Source organism: Zonotrichia leucophrys, chromosome 3 (assembly GCF_028769735.1).
Source record: "Zonotrichia leucophrys gambelii isolate GWCS_2022_RI chromosome 3, RI_Zleu_2.0, whole genome shotgun sequence".
Lineage (NCBI taxonomy): Eukaryota > Metazoa > Chordata > Aves > Passeriformes > Passerellidae > Zonotrichia > Zonotrichia leucophrys.
In genome coordinates, this window is record NC_088172.1 from 83,170,636 (window position 1) to 83,188,066 (window position 17,431).

Here is a 17,431-nt window from a genome sequence, read left to right on the forward strand (position 1 = left end):
CCTTCCTCTCCCTCTCCCTGGGCTTGCTCAGGCACATTGGCTCCCTCACCTCTTGGTGCTGGGCAGTGCTGCTGTGCCCAGACCTGCGCCGAACACTGATGTGAGGAGGGGAGTCTGGTGAGAGGTGTGGGAAGGCAGCACAGCCCAAAGTGTTAATTGCAGCCTTTGGAAGGCATTTGTGAGGTCAGGGTGCTGCAGCAGTGTGGAGGCTGCCTGAGATCATTTAGGAAGTATGATGTCCTTGAAGAGAAATGCTGTTCTCCTCTCAGTGTGCCATGCTCACAGAGCTGTTGTGGCTCTGACTCCCTGACTGTGTCCCTGTAGGCAGAGCAGCCATCATTGGGCTTTGAACGTCCTGTAGTTCAGGCCACTAGTTTCCATTTCTTTCCCTTCCTCCCAATGGTGGACATGTCCTCAGTCTAGCAGAATGTTTGTCTCCTTGCTTGCACCGTGGACTTTTTGCAGATTGTAGTAAAAAAACTTGACGGAGTGTTGGTACTTCTTGGTGCTGTCCCTGAGGAGAAAGGGCTGCTAGGTGAGGCTGAGCTGGCTGAGAGCAGCTGGCACACACTTGGTGTAACAGGTTAAATCTGTTGAATTGCATTGCTTCTGCTTCTAAAATGTCCTTGGGAAGAGCACTGCTTTTGGCCAGCTGCTGTTGGGGTGAGTCTGGTCATACACTGGCATCTGGGTCATGGTCTTTGTGCTGGGCTTGGGGCATCAGCCAGCTCCCAAAGAAAGCCCCAGTCCATCTAGCAAGATTTTCCTGTTATATTTCCTATTGTATTTCCTATTTGGGGCATGATGGTGTCCTACTTTGCCCATTGGGGGTGGAGGAGGGGGTTGATGTGAAGCCATTTTTGTGGGTTTGCCATGGTGAGGAGGTGGTGTGTCTTAGGATGTTGTGATAACTTTGCTGAGTCAAACAGCTATTGTGTAGCTGCTGATGACTGGAAAGAACTGTCCTCCTGCAAATGTGATCTTTTATAAGTTTAAGGTCTAATTGTTGTAAGTGTGGCTCTCTTGAGACACTTAAGTCACTGTTTAATCAAACTGGCAAAACCACGTCTTTGGCCTCAAGTTTTGCCCACCAGTTCTGTTGATCTTACCCTTTCTCAAGGTGCTGTGGTACCTGCACTGGCGCTCCCCTGTGCTTGGGGTTGAGCCCACAGTAAGTGAGGGAGGACTCTCTCAGCTTTTCTGATGCTTATGGCAGAAGGGAGGAAGTGGTAGATACCAATCTTGCCCTCTCACACAGCCTTCCACACGCATCTGGTTGCTGCTGGCCACCCAAACTGTCCCCTAGAGATGCTGCCCTACCATGACTAATTTCCTGGCTTCTAATTTGAAAATGCAGTTATCAAAGTTGTGCCAAGTTCCAGCTTTTGTTGTATCTGAAAACCTAGAAAGCATACTTCTGGGAAGAGGTGTTGGATATCGGTTGGTTTTGAGTATTTCTGGTCACTGGAAGACAGGAAGGGGATTAGTAAGTGTTGAGGATTTGACTAATTTAATTGGTGTATCTTGATTTCAAAATCAAGACTTAGTGCATTGGAAGTAGTAGATGCAAAGTCTGTAAGGTACAAAGACTAATCAAAGCTGTGATTGTTAAAGATTTATACTGTCACTTGTAATGCCATAAAAGCTGAATATGATTGGTGAGATAATCAACTTGTGTGATAAACATGTTACCTTTCTTCTGTTGTTTATACAAATAGTTTTGTTTGTAGTGTTTTGTGGACTGCAGTATTTAATGACCATGTATGTTAGACATAACTGTTAGTTAAACTTCCTTGGGAAAGATTATAACTAATAGATGTACAAGCATGTGAATGTAGTAAATTCTTTATGAATTGTTTTCCCAGCTATAAAAATGTTCTAGTTAAGGGAAATAACTTTTCTTAGTAAGTAAATATTACTCTTAAGGATAAGATTTTGTATTTTCTTATGTGTTTTTCCTTTGGGATATGTGTGTGTATTTTAAAGAGTGCTAAGTGAATAAAAATTCATGCTTGGAGTATTGGTGAGTTGGTAATGCAAGGTCAGATATTTGTATTACTTATACAGCTACTAGTTTAAAAATAAACAAATTCTAATATGCATTTCATGTATATAAACAACTAAAGATGTTGTAAAATACAAAGCACAGAGTAGAATAACAGAGGTAAGCTTTAAATGTAGATGCACAGAATTAACTGAGATGGCTGGGGAAGCAGATTTAGAAAAACAGGTATTGAGATGGCTCCTTTCTTTATTTGAGCAATTGAATTGTTAGAAATTGTCTAGAAGGAAATTTTTACGGCTTGTACAGTTTCAATATCTGAAAACTGTTGTTACCAGATTTTGCATTTATTGGTGGAGCTATAAATAAATGCAGAATAATTTTGCTGGGCTCCATGGAGTTTTTGCAGATCAGTATCAGCCCAACAGCTCTCAGAATCTGGCCTCACTTTCTTCTTGGCTGGAAGAGCCAATTCGTAAAAACTGTGGCAAAACTAGCTAAGCATTCATCTTGCACAAATTGGTTAATGAGGGGCTTTTTTGTTTTGTTTTTAATGAAAAGATATCTTTTTCAGACAGACAGTTTCCTGGGAATGCTGGGAGAATCAGTTAACTAAGCAGTTTCCCATTACCAGTCTTAGTCCCAGCTTTTGAAAAAGCAAAATAGAACCTCCCCCCTGGCCCAGCCTCTGAGAAGCCCACCAGACAGAAAGCCTTCCCTCTCCAGGGGCACCCCAGCCTGAGCACCCCCGAGGGAAATGTGCAGCACAGAAAACTGAGCAGTTTGGTAAATCAAGTAAAGGAGAAAATAAAATTCTTGCTGTTTCAATGTGGAAATCAGGAGAGAAATATCAAGGTTGGCTGTTATGTTAGCCTAAAAATCAAGGTTAGGAAGTTCCTTGAATAGTATGAACTCAGCTTTTTTTTTTTTTTTTTTTTTTTGCAGGGAACTGCTTTTAGATTGCCTGGCTCTTTAGGAATTGGCTGATAAATTTTAATTTTAGCAAAAAATGAGTCAGTCAGTTACCTAAAATAACATTTTTGTTAATGCCTTGCCCCAGTGTAAAGCATTTGAAGTTAAAAAAAAAAAACAAACCCACTTTTTTTTTTTTTCTGTATTTCTTCTGTCTTTAAAATTGTCTCTGTGATCTGCCAGCAAGCTGTGCAATGGTTGTGGCAGTCACTGCCTTGACTTAAGGCCTGTGTGGAGACTCCACGGCAGGGAGTGCAATCATGCCATAGGCAGAGTAGTGGAACACGTCTTCATTGCTGCATTTAGCTGCTTTCTGCCCTGTTCCTCGTGGGCTTTGGCAGGACCAGGACCACAAATTAACTTCTCCATACACTGCTTGTGATCCTTGACTGAGCAGGGTAAAGGAAAGGAAAGATAGACTGTGTACTCACAGAGACACTGCAAATAAGAGGACAGTTCACCTCTTATTTTAGCTTCTGGAAGTGCAACTTTTATTGAGTTGCTGGTAGGGGAGGCTTGGTGAGATGTAAATGGAGTTGTCCTGACTGCCTCCAGTGATCCCAGCACTGCCTGTCCCGTGTTTCTTGGGTTAAGAAAAGTAAAGCGAGGCAGCAGGAAGCAAGGATGTAAACTTCTCAGAAGCAGAAGGAAAATAATGACATCACTGTTTTTTCAAACTTTAAGCAGTCTTAAAGTTCTAGAGGTGTTTTCATCATATCTATTTCATGAGGAAAAATGTGTATTTTTCATAGCACTTGATGTGATCATATTTTTAACTTTTTACAGTGCTGGCATTTACAGACGTGGCAACTGCTTTGAAATAGTGTTTCTTTTATTACAGACCTGATTAGTTGGGAGGGAATGGGAATTAGAAATTTTTATAACAAGTACTGGCAGTATCTCACGCACCCCCCTTTAAATATCTTCCGCTTTTATTTTTGTTTTAAGTCATTATGTGAGGTGCATGTTATCCACTGAAATAGAAGTACATGAGGCAGTTGGAATTCAGCATTCTTGTGAAGTAATCTGTTTCAGTAAAAAAAAGGCTGTGAAACTTTTAATAAGAAGTAAAGAAAAAAGTTCAGAAAGTTTCTGACTCTGGAAACACACTTTTTCTTCTGAAAATATTACTTGTTCATGTAATTCTTTAAGGAGGTTGTACTGCTTTTGAAAAAAATGATGCTGAATGAATATGATGGATAATACAGAAGCCTTTGTAGGATGTTCACTGACCTACCTAAAAAGCCCAAGAGAGATAATTACAACCTTTGGTAGTCTACATGTAAATGCATTTTGCAAACGATTTTCCTTGCAAAAAATACAAACCAGTTACTTTTTGGAATCTTTATGTATGTGGAAAATGGACTGTAAAAGAGATGCCTATTTCAGGCAATTTTTGATGAGTTCCAGATTAAAAAAAATAAAATTATGGCGTATTAAATTATTAGGCATCTTTACTAGGGTGGTAGGAAGATTTATGGTGCAATGAAATATTGCTGCAACCTAATTTAGAACTTGACAAATCTGGTTTTATAGGGTTGAATTATAAGGGATACCTCATTACTTGTGGGGAAAATTTCTTTTATTATTATTTTTGGCACCCTGGTTTTCTCTTTGGTTGAGCTGTGCTCTGTAGAAGCTGCTTTGGGCAAGAGTCTCAGCTGATCCTTTTTCAAGGGAGCTGTGCAGGATGAAGTCATAATTAAGGATCACATCCTGGCAGGCCTTTGTTACCATGTGTGGTTGCTGATTTCAAGTTAAATGCTTGCAGTCCTCTTTGCTCCTTGGTCAGAAATGTAGTTTTTCTTAAAATCACAGATTTGTACTTCATTGTGAGATACTCCTTGCTGATAGTGAATATCAGATATCTATATACAGTATCAGTAGTTATAGAAAATCTAGCTCCACCAAAATTACATGTGTGCTGCCTTTTTTTTAATCCTCTTTTCCTTTCTTCTGCATGCAGGCCTCTTGATTGCACAAGGGCATGCTTTGAGCTTAAAGTAAGAGGCAATTTATGTGGAGTATGACCTGGCATTACTGCTTGCAGCAGTAAATAGAGAACATTAAAAAAACCCTTTTTTTTCAGTTTAGGAAGTCTATAAAAATTTTGGGGTAGCAAATACTTCGATCCTCTTTGGAGACTGCTGATAATATTCTTACAGGGCTGTTTACAGGTTCTCAGTTGAGAAAAAAACTTGGAAACCAAGTTTGGGCATTCAGCTAAACTGAAGAGGAAATGTTACCTAGAAATAGCATTTCTTCCTAGGGTAATACAGAGTTCCTTGTGTGCATTGTTTCCCCCACTGAACTAACATGCAGAGTGATTGATCTTAAGCAAGGTGCATACACACATGGAACTACATCTATATGCACATGCAGGAGCATGTGACAAAGGAAAACAAAGCCACAGGCTTTGAGTAAATCTTTTGAGGACCTTTTCTCCTCATTTCTGTGGGAGAGAAGTTTCAGCTGCTCCCGGTGCTGTTACCTGACCCTGTGGCTCCACAAGTGTGCTGTATGAGGTGTTGTGCCTGCCCCACAGGAGGAGTAAGGCATTGCTGGATGGCTTATGTGGTCAGGTATGAGGAGCAGAGGAAGTGTTTGCTTTTAGGAGACTCTCATATTGAATACCTAAATGACCTACTGGCAAGGACAGCTTCATGCGTTTAAGGAGAGTTGCAGTTTGGTGTATATTGAATGTGCACTATGTTAGGCACTTAGCTTCAACTATAAACTATTTGCTGAGTTTTAGTGACTCTGATGTTTAGTCTTTGTCCCCCTCGCCTGTGTTTAGACATTAATAGCCAAGTATTTTGCCTCTGTATGTAGCCTTAAGTTGCACATTTTTCTGATGTAGTCATCAGATCAAATTATTTATAAAATGAGGACATCCTTTTGGACTTGATGTGTAAACAGTCTTTTAAATATGTGCACAAGCAGAGAGATTCTTCTCTGTTTATCCACAGTTAAAGGCTAAACATTAATACATGCTAACATTAAATAGTGGGGTTTTTTCCCCCCTCTTTCTTTGCTTAAATTTTCCCTTTAAGGTTCAGATTCCTTCTCTAGATTACCAAAGAAATTTTCCCTTGCCCTTGATCAAGATACTGGTTGTATTATGTCTCTGCTACTGTGATTATTGTGAGCTAAAGTAAGCAAGTGGTTTTTCTGGAGTGGTTCCTGCTGGACAGGTATTCATCAAAACCACATCTGCAATGCTGGCACGTGTGTTTGAGGGTAGGATCTACTGTCTTCAGGCAGTATGGTGACTCCGGGACTCTAAATTCTGGAATTACCAGTGAGGACTGGAAACATGCCACCAGCTCAACAGAGTACCATTCGAAATTTCCTTGGAGCCAAATTTGTCTTGGGCTTGGCTTATTTCTAAGATATCTCAACAGGCAGCACATTTGTAGTATGGATTTGGGGATGGTGAGGAGGGATTCTCAGTAAAGATCAGAGGTGACTGATGATGTCTCAAACTGCTGCAGCAGAGAGACTCTCCTTTTGCTCTCTCTGCTTTTTGAATATGTTTTGCTGGAGACCTGGGAGGTGCCCATCCAAGATGCTGCCTTCAGCTGGAAGGGGAGATGGAGAAGCAAGCAGTAACACGGCGTTTGGGAAACCTGCATCTTGCATAGTTTTGTAGGTACTTACTGCTGCCAGGCAAATTTCATTTGTATGTTTGTTTCAGCTTTCTGGGTTTTGTTTTTTGCCTTTTTTAACAAAATTTGAAACATTCTCTTAGCCAATGACAGCAAGGTTTGCAAATCAAAACCAAATCTGAGCATAGCACTACACTTGAGTGAGCTGTGCTAATCTAAGACAAGCTTCTGTTTCCTGCTTGGAGCTTCTCCCCCATGCTCTCGTTTGGCACATGTACAGCCCTGTGTGCTGACAGCCACCTTTGAGGCACAGATCAGTTAAAGAAGTGTCTGTGGTGGCAACTGCTCCAAGCTCAGTATTTCATGTCCTTATTGGCTACCTACTGGTGGTTAGGAAGTAGATATTTGGAGTCATGTAGGCTAAAGTCCTACATTTGTGAATTAACATCCATAATGGAGTGATATCAGGTCCTTTTTGTGTTCTTATGATCAAACATTTCTGCCAATCAAAGTATTTCCCATAAGAAGTCAGAGTGCAAGCCGTGTGTGAGCAGAATATTTTAGGCAGTGAATAGGTTGAACTGATAGTCCTGCATAGCCCAGCGCTGCGGTTTGCATAAAAGCAGCCCCTTAAAGACCCTGTGGTCTCGTGTTCTATCAGCAACTCTGAGACTGACTTTCACTTTCCCTACAGTACATGAAGAGATAGAGAAGAGAATTTGCCATCAGTTTTCTCTCCTTGCATTTTTCCAGACAGTTTGGCCTCAACAAATTGTACAGCCTCCCTCTTGTCTGCGTGGGAGAGTACAGACTGCTGCTGGCGGCAAGGAGGAGAGATTAACATTCATCTGTTCTCTCCCCACTCGCTTTTCCATCCCGTGGGCATGGGAGACTTATGAATGTTCTGCTCCTTTGGGGTGTGTTTCTACTCACTGCCCTGATGGGAAGACCACAGAGACGCCGGTAAGGTTGTGCAAGTTTCACATTGCTGATTAAATAGGCATATGAGGAAGTCAGATGCAGTGTTTCCCTAGAAGAGGTTGGAGAGGAAGATGGAAGGACTGGCATAAGCCTAAGTTGCTCACTTTCTCGGAGATCTTTTCCAGAGTCCGTGCACATTGAGGGCTTCATGGAAAGTCTGCCTCCTCACTTGGGTCTTCCATGAAAAGTGTGTTTAGACACACTTTGAAAAGTCCTTTCCAAGCAGAGAAACTTTCTTCTTTGATCTTGACTCTCTGTTTTAATGTTGCATGTATAGCCAGAAAATTTGATGGGGAGTATGGGGAAAGACATTATGGGAAGGTTTTGTTTATTCTTGGGGTTTTTTTAAGGAAAGTTTTTTCTGATGTGGAAGCTGAAGGTGATACTGTATAAATGTCTATGGTATCAGTACATAGCAATGATATTACACTCAAATGTAAGATGAGGAGTTTTACTTTCACTTTGTGGCATTGTGAGGGACAAGGAAGGGTTTTGCAAACACATCTTTCTGAATGATGCTGCTGCAAGGAGAGCTCTCTCTGCCGTTGTCCTTTGGTGCCCATTTACCCTGCCTAGGAGTCAGGTACTGTGGTGGGTGCACCCGTGAGGAGTGGTGGATCTGCTTGCTCCTGCTTCCTTCTGCACGACACCAGCCTGCCTGTGCAGGAACAGCAGCGGCCTCGTTGTCCTGCTGCTGCCAAACTGGGGGGTCTCTCTTAAGTAAGAGCCAGATATTCCTTCTCCTGCTGCTCCCCATTCTCAATGGGGAGTGGTTGATAAGTCAGAGGGCAGTAGGCCTCTTCCATCATTTTCAGTGCTAGCCACTGCCTGGTGGGATGTGATGAGCCAAGTGCCACCGCCACTGGCTTGGAGGTGATGGATCTGCCAGTGTGGACAGGAGTTAAAAGAATTGCAGAATCTAGGGAGCCTTATGAGTGGGCAACCAGCACCTTGCATGAGGTGGTGGAAGAGTACAGTTGTGGTAATTTTTTGAAAGGTACAGTGAGGATTTTACCTGGGGTATGCATGTCTGTTACTTACAGTGGCAGGGAATTTCTAAAGAGCTTGTTTAAACTTCTGAAAGGATGTTGCTAACAGGCGTCAAGTGTGGTGAGGTCAGTCCAAGAACAAAACCTCCCATTCAGATAAAAGCAGGGAAGGGAAATGCTGCCACGTGTGGGACTGCTTGAGGCTAAACTAGTCCGTGCAGTAATTTGTGCAGCTCTCCAGAAACGTACTATGGGTTTGAGCTCCCCAGCTCAGACAGGTCTATGTTCATGTTCCAGGCTTTGGGAAAGCAGGAACGTCACCATCTGTGTCCTACTTCATTTGAAAAAGAAACTTTAAAAAAATCTTGAATGCCAGCCATCTGCTGATAGTGCATCCAAACTTTATCCTGGTATCTGGGGACAGAAGAGGAGGAGAGTTTCTTAGGTGAGAGGCACTGTTGAAAGAGAAAGAGCTGTCTGTAGCTGGGGTGCTCCTGGATCCAGAAACCATCAGGGGAGCATGTGCAGGAAGGCTTGGCATCTCAGTGCAGCCACTTTCTGTAGTACCAAAACAGTCTGGCCTAGAGAGAGTGAATCTGAGTCCCATCCTGCTGACAGTCTGCAACACTTGCTTTATGGATTATTAAGAGGAGATTTGAGCATTTCTGTGAAGTGGATGCTCAGTGATGAGTGGTTAAAAGCCACCATATTGACGTTTGACACAAAAGGATAAGTCACTTTTCCCTTGTGGTCTGGTCATTGGGCATAATGTTGTTTCAGAAATACACTGGGTTGTGGTTTTCTACAAGCTGCCTATGAAAATAGCCCCACAATCTCAGTGGGAACTAATATGGGCCCTTGGCTGGACACAGAGCAAGAGCAGACTTGCTTCTCTTAAATTCTTACAACAAGTCTCCCCCAGCAAATGCCCACTGAATTTTGATTTGGTTATGAAGATGCTTTTTCTGAAGTCAGCATCTCATGTTTCTATGCTGTATTCTCTTTTCCCCTGTATTACAGCAGTTGAGTGCTGCTCCTCTCCTGGTGTCTCTGTGTGAATGTGAACACAAGTAAGACAGTAGAGAGTTAAAAAAAAATCCATTAATTAAAATATTTACATTGGAAGCTGCAAAACATTTACTCTTTGAGTAAAACAAACTTCCCCATTGTTCTTGTATGATTGCTACAGTTGCTCTGAAAATAGCCAGGAAGAGGTTGTGCTCTGAGGAATTTTACTGGGTTGGCAGGGGAATAGGAGGGTAGGGATACTGAAGTGGGCTCTTGGTCAGTGACTCTCTTGGTTCAATCTTTCTGTAACGTGCACAGAAGATATCTTCTTCATAAGGAAAAAACCCCAAGAAATAACAAAACAAATTTTTCTTTTAAAAAAATAAACCCCATAGTGGTGTCATGAGTTGTCATATTATTCTGGTAATGCCAAAAAAATTAATGATTATCAGTATAATCTGAGAAAATGGTATTTACAGGATGAAAGGTTTATTTTTTAGCACTTAGGGGAAAAAGGAGGCGCCCCAGAGCTGGCAATTTGGACACTGGCTGGGGACCACATGCTGCCTTCCCCATTTTGCTGGTGGGGCAATGGCAGTGCAGTGTGGTGAAGGATGTCACCTCTCTGTGGCACTGAGCCCCTGTGGGTTCCTGCTGGGGTCTGTTGACATCATGGCTGCAGCTGCTCGGTGTTGAAAAAAAACCAAGTGAGGACGCACCTATTTTTTCATTTTTTTACTTTGGGCACAGGGATACCTTTAGTAGCATCATAAGAGAAGAGGTAGGCAAACATGAAAGCTCTTTGCTTCAAATTCTTTAATTCCCACTGTATCTTCCCCCAGATAACTGGATTGAAAAACTAAGCATTGTTTGTTTGGTTTTTTAATAGTATTCTCTTGTGTGCCATTTGACCATTGCACATTTCAGACCTTTTCCACTCTGGCACTGGACTAGCAGGTTTCTGGACTTCGTGGGCAGGACACTGGAGGGGCTAAAAGAGCGTGAAGGGATTGGTTTGTTTGGTTTTTTAGGTCCTTGATTCACACTTCTCACTCTAGTCAAACCCTTAGTTTTTCAGATTGCCAGATGGGAGGTCTCTCTTCTGCCCTAGTGAGTCATGGACTGGCTGGATTGCAGGTCATGTCGTCTCTTCTTCATAGTGCCATGGCACAGTGTTTGTTCAAGCCTGAGTCTATCCAGACTGTAAATTTTATTGACAATTTTAAGGTTGCAGATTTTTTGGTTAGGTGTGTGGTATTCTTTCATCTGACCCCAAGTATGCCAGACTATGTCATGTTTACTTATATTATAGAAACACCTTGGTTGCTTTGAAAGGTTGGTCTGTAAAGGAGTTAGGAAATTAAACGTACTTGTTTGGGGTAGGCATCATTTAAACTTGACCATGAGAGTTTTGTTCCATCCATTTCTTGCATGTTTTACTGTTATTTAAGAAAGGCTGCATGGTGACAGTTTCTTGGCCTGGAGATAAAAAGTGCTGCTTACTACCCAGGTTTGATAGTCTGATGGAAAATTGTCTCCACGATGTATAACACCACTGGGATTATTTCTAGCCATTACCGTTGGTCTCATTTTACAACTGTTCACATTATGTAATTTGATGCTCATTTAATTTAATGAGAGGATGCTGCAGACTTACTTATGACTCTGCAGGACAACTTGGATGCTTTGGCCACCTCTGTTAGCCCTGCCAAAGGAGGAAGAGCATGTTTCTTACAGGACATGTTACAACATCTTTAATACCTTTATTATCCGTGCTTCCCAAATTGCCATAGATTGGAGGGCGACTTGCCTGGGGTGTAGATTATACTGGAATGGCAGGAGAACTTTAACTTTTTTTTTTTTTCTTGAACTGCTTATTAGACTTCTGTTGTAAGGTTATCAGGAGGTATTAATGGGCTTTTCCTTGTGTTGCAGATGGAATTTCATGACTTGCTGTATTTTGAATAGGACGAGGAGATGTGTCTGATAAGGTAAGAGAAGAGGGTAAGATAAACATATTCCTACACAAAGCTGTCACAGTGGATGGTTTTTTGGATTGAGGATAATGTTTTTTTTCCTGGCAGAACCATGCAAATAATTGTGATAATTATTTTGAAGTTAAATCTCTAAGCCTCTAAGCTTATGAGCAGAAACCATCTCTGTTCTCTACAGCTTGTGACCAGTTCTTTCCCCTGGTGAACTGATGTACAAAGACCAGAAGACAAAAAGCGAGGCACAGGGGTTAGCAAGGTAGTCACGCTATTATTTTAGAGCTTTTTTTTTTCAAGTAACAGAGGATGTAGAGAAGTTTTTCTTTCGTTTTGAGATATTGCCTCCCCCCACATCCCCACCCCAAGATATTCAAAAGTTCAAAAGATCTTTGAGCTGTTTTAAGTTCTACACCTTAAAACTTGTTTTTCTTGTTGCAGTATTCTCACAATTGGACTGGTTTTTATTAGAATAAGAGTATATATGTGTAGAAATACTCTAGATTTGAGTTTGAAATTAATATTTGCTGTCCCTAATGTGCTGAAGGAAGCTGCAAGTTTGCTGATCTTTTAAAATTTATCTTCTAATAGCATTTTTAAAAGGTAGTGTTTAGGTGGATACTTTTTTCCTTATGGTTTCTACTTCAGAGGTTTCCACTGTTAGAGAGGAGTAGATGTCTGTAAAACTCTCAGGTGTTGGGAGAACCATATTCAAACAACAAAGAGCCAAGCACAAAAGTAGTATTACCTAGAGATTGTCACTGTCTTTCAGTGTACAATCCATGCTGCAGCTATCCAGCTCTATCACTTGTTTGTTTCATTTTTTGTCTCCCCCTTCTTCCTGAGTTCTGTACAATTTACAGGCCTCAAAAATCCCTATTGTTCTTTTTGGCTTTTGGTTGGACAATGTCATGGAAACAGCTAAATGCATGATGCCATTGTATGAGGATCAGGGCTAAATGACTTCTTCCTTGGATTCAGACATTTAGCTCTTGTAGACGCTCTTGAGTTTTTTTGGTTTGTTTGGTTTTTTTTGTTTGTTCTTTTTTCATATAAGTTTTGTTTTCCAAGGAGGGTGGATTTATTTTTGGAGGGTGACTGCTCAAGCAAGAACTGAAAACTTCGAATGACTCTTGGCACTGTGTATATGCAAGAATCAAAGACTTGGTGGCTGCCTGTTTTTTCTTTTTTTTTGCAAGTATTAGACATTTTGTCCATTCAAACCACCCTCTTTCATGGCACTGTTGGATCTTGTTATGAATATTTTATGTAAGGCTTACTCTCTACACGAAGGTGGTCCTGTATGTGTATAGTTGGTAAACCCAGCTCTCCAGGTGAGAGAGTTTGCAGTGTGCAGCGCTGTTACACAAAGCACCTCGCATACCTCATTTGTTATGTAAACAAGCTGCTTCGCTTGCACGTGTTCCAACCAGTCCTTCTATCCTCCAAGAATGGATAATTAAAATTGTTTTCAGGACCTTTTAGAGTTCCCAGCCCAAGTGCCCTGGCAGCCCTGTGCACCAGCCCTGTCGCGCGGTGCCAGCAGCGCCACGGTGGCTGGAGGCTGAGCGGTGCCCACTGTGGCCCTGCCACCGTGAGCTCTTGTTGAAAAGAAACACAGCTAGGATGGGACAGGTAGCAGTGCTCATGTTCAGGCTGCTTTGTTCAGATTCAGTTCACTGAGAAGTCTGTTTGTCCAGCGTCAAAGCAATGCGGGGGACTTGGGTGTGCGTCAGCAATGGGGACAGGACAGTTTGGTGAGACAACAATTCAGTTATTCAACTGCTGGTTTTTCCTGAAGACATTATTCTCATGTATTATATATGTATTTTGTAGTGTACATATATTACACGGTGTAATTTTGTGTACTGCTCTCTTCTGTGGAGTAAATATTGACAAATCTGTGTGCTGTAGCATGGGCAGCTCTTGTAGCACAGCAGCTGATTGCTATTGTACTGTCTCTCCCAGTGCAAGTTCACTCTCCCCTTGTCTTGTAAAACAACCACTGAGGAGGCTCTGTTTCTAGAAGGCTCTTCAACTTGAGGCCATGTCACCTCCATGACACCTCCTTTCACCCCAGCTTTATTGCCAGCCCTGGGCACGTGCAAACTGTGAGGCAGATCCCAGCAAGTGGCCTGGCATTAAAATGAGATTATGTGATGAAGAAGTAGCACTTTCCACTGGCTGTCATCTTTCACCTCTAAAAGGAAATATTCTGTCCTCATTTTGTGTGATACCTTCTCAGTGTAAAATTCAATTCTGAGCTAGGAATGGGTGTATTTTGTTCTCCTTTCTCCAAGAGGCCTTTATTTATCCTTTCCCCAGCAGCCTGGGCTGGAGAAATGCTACTGTCCCACTCCTGGTCCTCCTGTGTTCCAAGAAGTGTCTGTCCTGGTCATGTTCCTTCTCAAGGCTGCATGTGTCACTCATTCTTTGAACCATCCCTAGCTACTAAAGATGTCATCAGTGTTACTTCATTTATTTCATTTTTTTAACCTCCTGCTTCCTTTCTGCATTCCCTCTCCTCATTTACATTTAGGTTTTCTTCCTTCCATACAGTCATCTGGATTCTGCCCCAAACATGACTTCATGTCTTGACTGTGTTTCCTATCAATGTTTTTCCTTGGTTGCTTAGTTTTCATGGATATTTCCTGACCCATTCCCTTCTGTTTCTTCTTCAGGACAAGTCAGTCTGATGCACTCCCACATTTTATGCTGCCTTTGCAGTTAAAGGGGTTTAGATACCATTTAAAGCAACAATAGATGGTCCACTCTGTGCAGAAATAATTTTGTTTTAATGCTAGCCATGGTGGCTTCCTTGTAATGGCTGGCTTTTGGCATCTCTTCTCCTGATTACTTGACAGGGTAGAATTAAAAAAATGAATAATAGCTCTTTTGATACTCCTGAAGCCTTATGATGAAATTATGAGACTTGGCAAGCTTGCAGTGATGTTAATAGGTGCCAGACCTCTCACCCAATATTTTCTTTTCCTTCCCCCATATTTCCCTGTGCCTTTATCTTGCTTCCTTCCGAGCAATCCGGAGCCCTTGTGAATTGCAAGTCCAGTTTCTCATGAAGTCTGCTCAATAGCTCAGATCATAAATATAAAATCATTCTATAAGGCCTCATCTATTTTCAGAGTTACACTTACGAGATAAAAATTACTTTGATCGCTGAAACAGCATTGTGTCACTTGTGAAAGGAAATGACAAGGAAGTAACTGTTATCAGGCCTATTTTCACCCACTGTTAGCTTAGACCTGACAAATGGTGCCTGCAAGGTCTCTTAACAGTTCCAAATTAGGTTGCCAATTAATATTGACTATCTAAAAAGCAGTAGGTTGATGTATATTCTATTATTAATAGCTGTTAATGCCCTTCATAATAGTAATCTGTTTTGCAAACATTTTCTGGTTGTTCTTTTCTAACAAGTCTTGGCAGTGAAACCCTCGATTTTACACATGCAGAACCACAGTAACTCGTTGAAGTGTTTGTGTGGGTTTTGTTGGTTTTTTTTTCATTTTGGGTGTGTTTGTCTTGTTTACTGGGAGTAATGCTTGATTTTGATGAGACCAAATAGAGGCAAAGTCCAGGAATTATTTCTGTCTAAACTGGTAAATTGTGGTTTCTTCTTGTGTTAGTGCAGGTCAGCACAAACCTCTTGCATCACTGCTAGATGAATTTTAATAATTTTCTTTGACATTGCCAGTGAATACTTTTGTCTCTACAGAAGAAAAATTTCTCAGTAAGAAAGGTAATTTGAATAAAACGGTAACAGGTAATTTGAGTTTCTTTTCTTGTGCTACTTAGCTGTTATGTCACAATATGTGGAAAGTACCTGGAAAGCACAAGGAGAAAAATGGGAAATCTCATGCATGAGGAAAAGCCTCTAGATAAGAGTGTGTAGGGGGAGAATATATACATAAATGTAGACATCAAGGTAAATGCTTTTTTCTTTTCTTTTTCTTCCAGAAAATTTGAATATTTGCACAATCTGATGTTGCAAGTTTTAAATGCTTAACACTTCTAAAAGAATAAATTACTTCAGTGCCTGAATTTGTAGATAACTGTCAGCTTCAAAGGATCAAGTGAGTTGGAAGGAATGTCTGGAGAGCTCAGTATAGGCAGGTATCAGGCAGAATATAGAAATGAGGGGAGTACAGCTAATATACCAGAGACCTAGATGTAATTTTATATATGAATTAAGACTAATTATGCTACAAAAAGCAGATTTCTGTGGTTCTGCTTTTAGTGTAAGTGTAGGGTACTCACTTCCCCCTCCACATCTCTGTCACACTGGGTTTCCCAAACTGCTTCTTACAAGAATTGTGTTGCTTCTGTGAAAGTTAAGAAAGAAAATTAACCTATTTAATACTTTTTCCAACTACCCTTACAAAAAGGACTACCTTTGGCTTTGGAAAATCCTTGTGAGCTGGCTCTCTAAGAAATAAGTAACTTTGCAGTCTTGACTAAGCAATTAGAAGAAACTGAAATCAGTACTGTAAAATGCACATTAAAGCTATAGGGATGAGATGGAAAGAGCCATTTCAGCTTCTGCTTGAGAAGTGAGCTGATCTGAAGTTCCCCTTGGAGTGTGTGAACACGAAGGGGAGGGGTAGGTGAGGTGTGTGGTCTCTGGGTGCTTATTGCCTGTCTTTCACTCCCCCCAGTGAGCCAGGGCAGGGTGCTGAACCTGGCCAGAACTGGCTTACACTTCTCCCTAGGGTTATTTTCCTGACCCAGGTGCTCTGGGCTACAGAGGGGTGCCAGGGCAGCTCCTGGGGGTTGTAGCTGTCCCTTCAGGGTGGGCACTCACTCCAGCAGGACTGTGGGGTGATGGGAGCATCAGTGCTGGTGCTAACCCCTGAGCCCACCACCCTGGCTGGACACACCCTCATTTCATCCTTCCTTGGTGTTGGTGGTGTGATGGAGATGGGGAGTGGGGAGCAGGTGACCCTCCCCTGGTGACCCTCCCCTGGTGACACACAGCTCTGCAGCTGGGTCTGGCTGCCAACTTCAGTGACTGAAAATAGCTCTGCCAGCCAGAAACTTCCAACTGCAGCTCTGCTAATGACTGGTGGTGTGGTTTTGGGCAACTCCCTTGGTTGTCTTTGAGTCAGCTCCCCTTTCAGTAAAAAGAGGATGATACTTACTGTTGAAGTGATTAATTATGGTTCTTCAGGTGCTAAAGTCCTGCCATGTATTCTTGCCCTTGGTATGGAGAACCTTCTCTGCTTTTGTTAAGCCTGGCTCCAGGAAGATGACCAAAGTGCCAACCACCACTACCAGTCTATTGAATCTTGGCCCCTCTCTTCCTCTTTTCCTTTATCTCTGCATCACCCTCCTGAGTGTCCATTATTCATATCAAACCTTTCCTGAATTAAAGACAGGGTGCCAGATAGAGTTAAAAGGAAAATTTCAGTTGAGGCTCCTAGCAGTGAGGTTAAGGGTTTGCTACTGGTTTAGTGAGATACAGAAATGTTCTGCTTTTTTCTCTGAAACCCATTCCGTGTGAAGGTTGTGCAGCTTCCAAGCTCAGAGTGGGCTGCCAACTTCAGACATGCTAGTAACTTGCTGGCTTTTAAAAAATATATAAAATAAACAAGTCTAAAAATAATATTTGGGGGAGTGGCTGAGTGAAGAATTGCAAAATTCACATATGAAATTAAATTTAACTTAACCACCCCCTAGATATTTCAATGAAAGGAAGATATTAGTTAAGGTACCCAGACAGCTCGGAGAACACCAAAGGCTAATGTCCCAGAAAAAATGTGTTGTCTGGGTTCATGAGTGACCTCCAGCTGCAGGTGGTAACTTCTGCTCCAGGTGGAAGAGAGGATGTGTTGAAGGGACTGAGAGTTCTCCCTTTTCCACCCACTGGGG

The 17,431-nt window shown here is 41.8% G+C and overlaps 1 protein-coding gene across 9 annotated transcripts in view; it reads left to right on the forward strand.

Moving 5' to 3' along the window:
- Positions 1-17,431, forward strand: part of TRERF1 (transcriptional regulating factor 1) — a 100,125-nt gene that overhangs the window by 16,593 nt on the left and 66,101 nt on the right. For 8 of the 9 annotated variants that reach the window (XM_064709027.1, XM_064709028.1, XM_064709025.1 and 5 more), the window contains exon 2: positions 11,496-11,551. The gene's annotated coding sequence lies outside the window, so the exon portion shown is untranslated. Of the gene's footprint in view, positions 1-7,528; positions 7,546-11,495; positions 11,552-17,431 lie in introns of those variants that run through there. The other variant, XM_064709024.1, reaches the window with a different exon arrangement.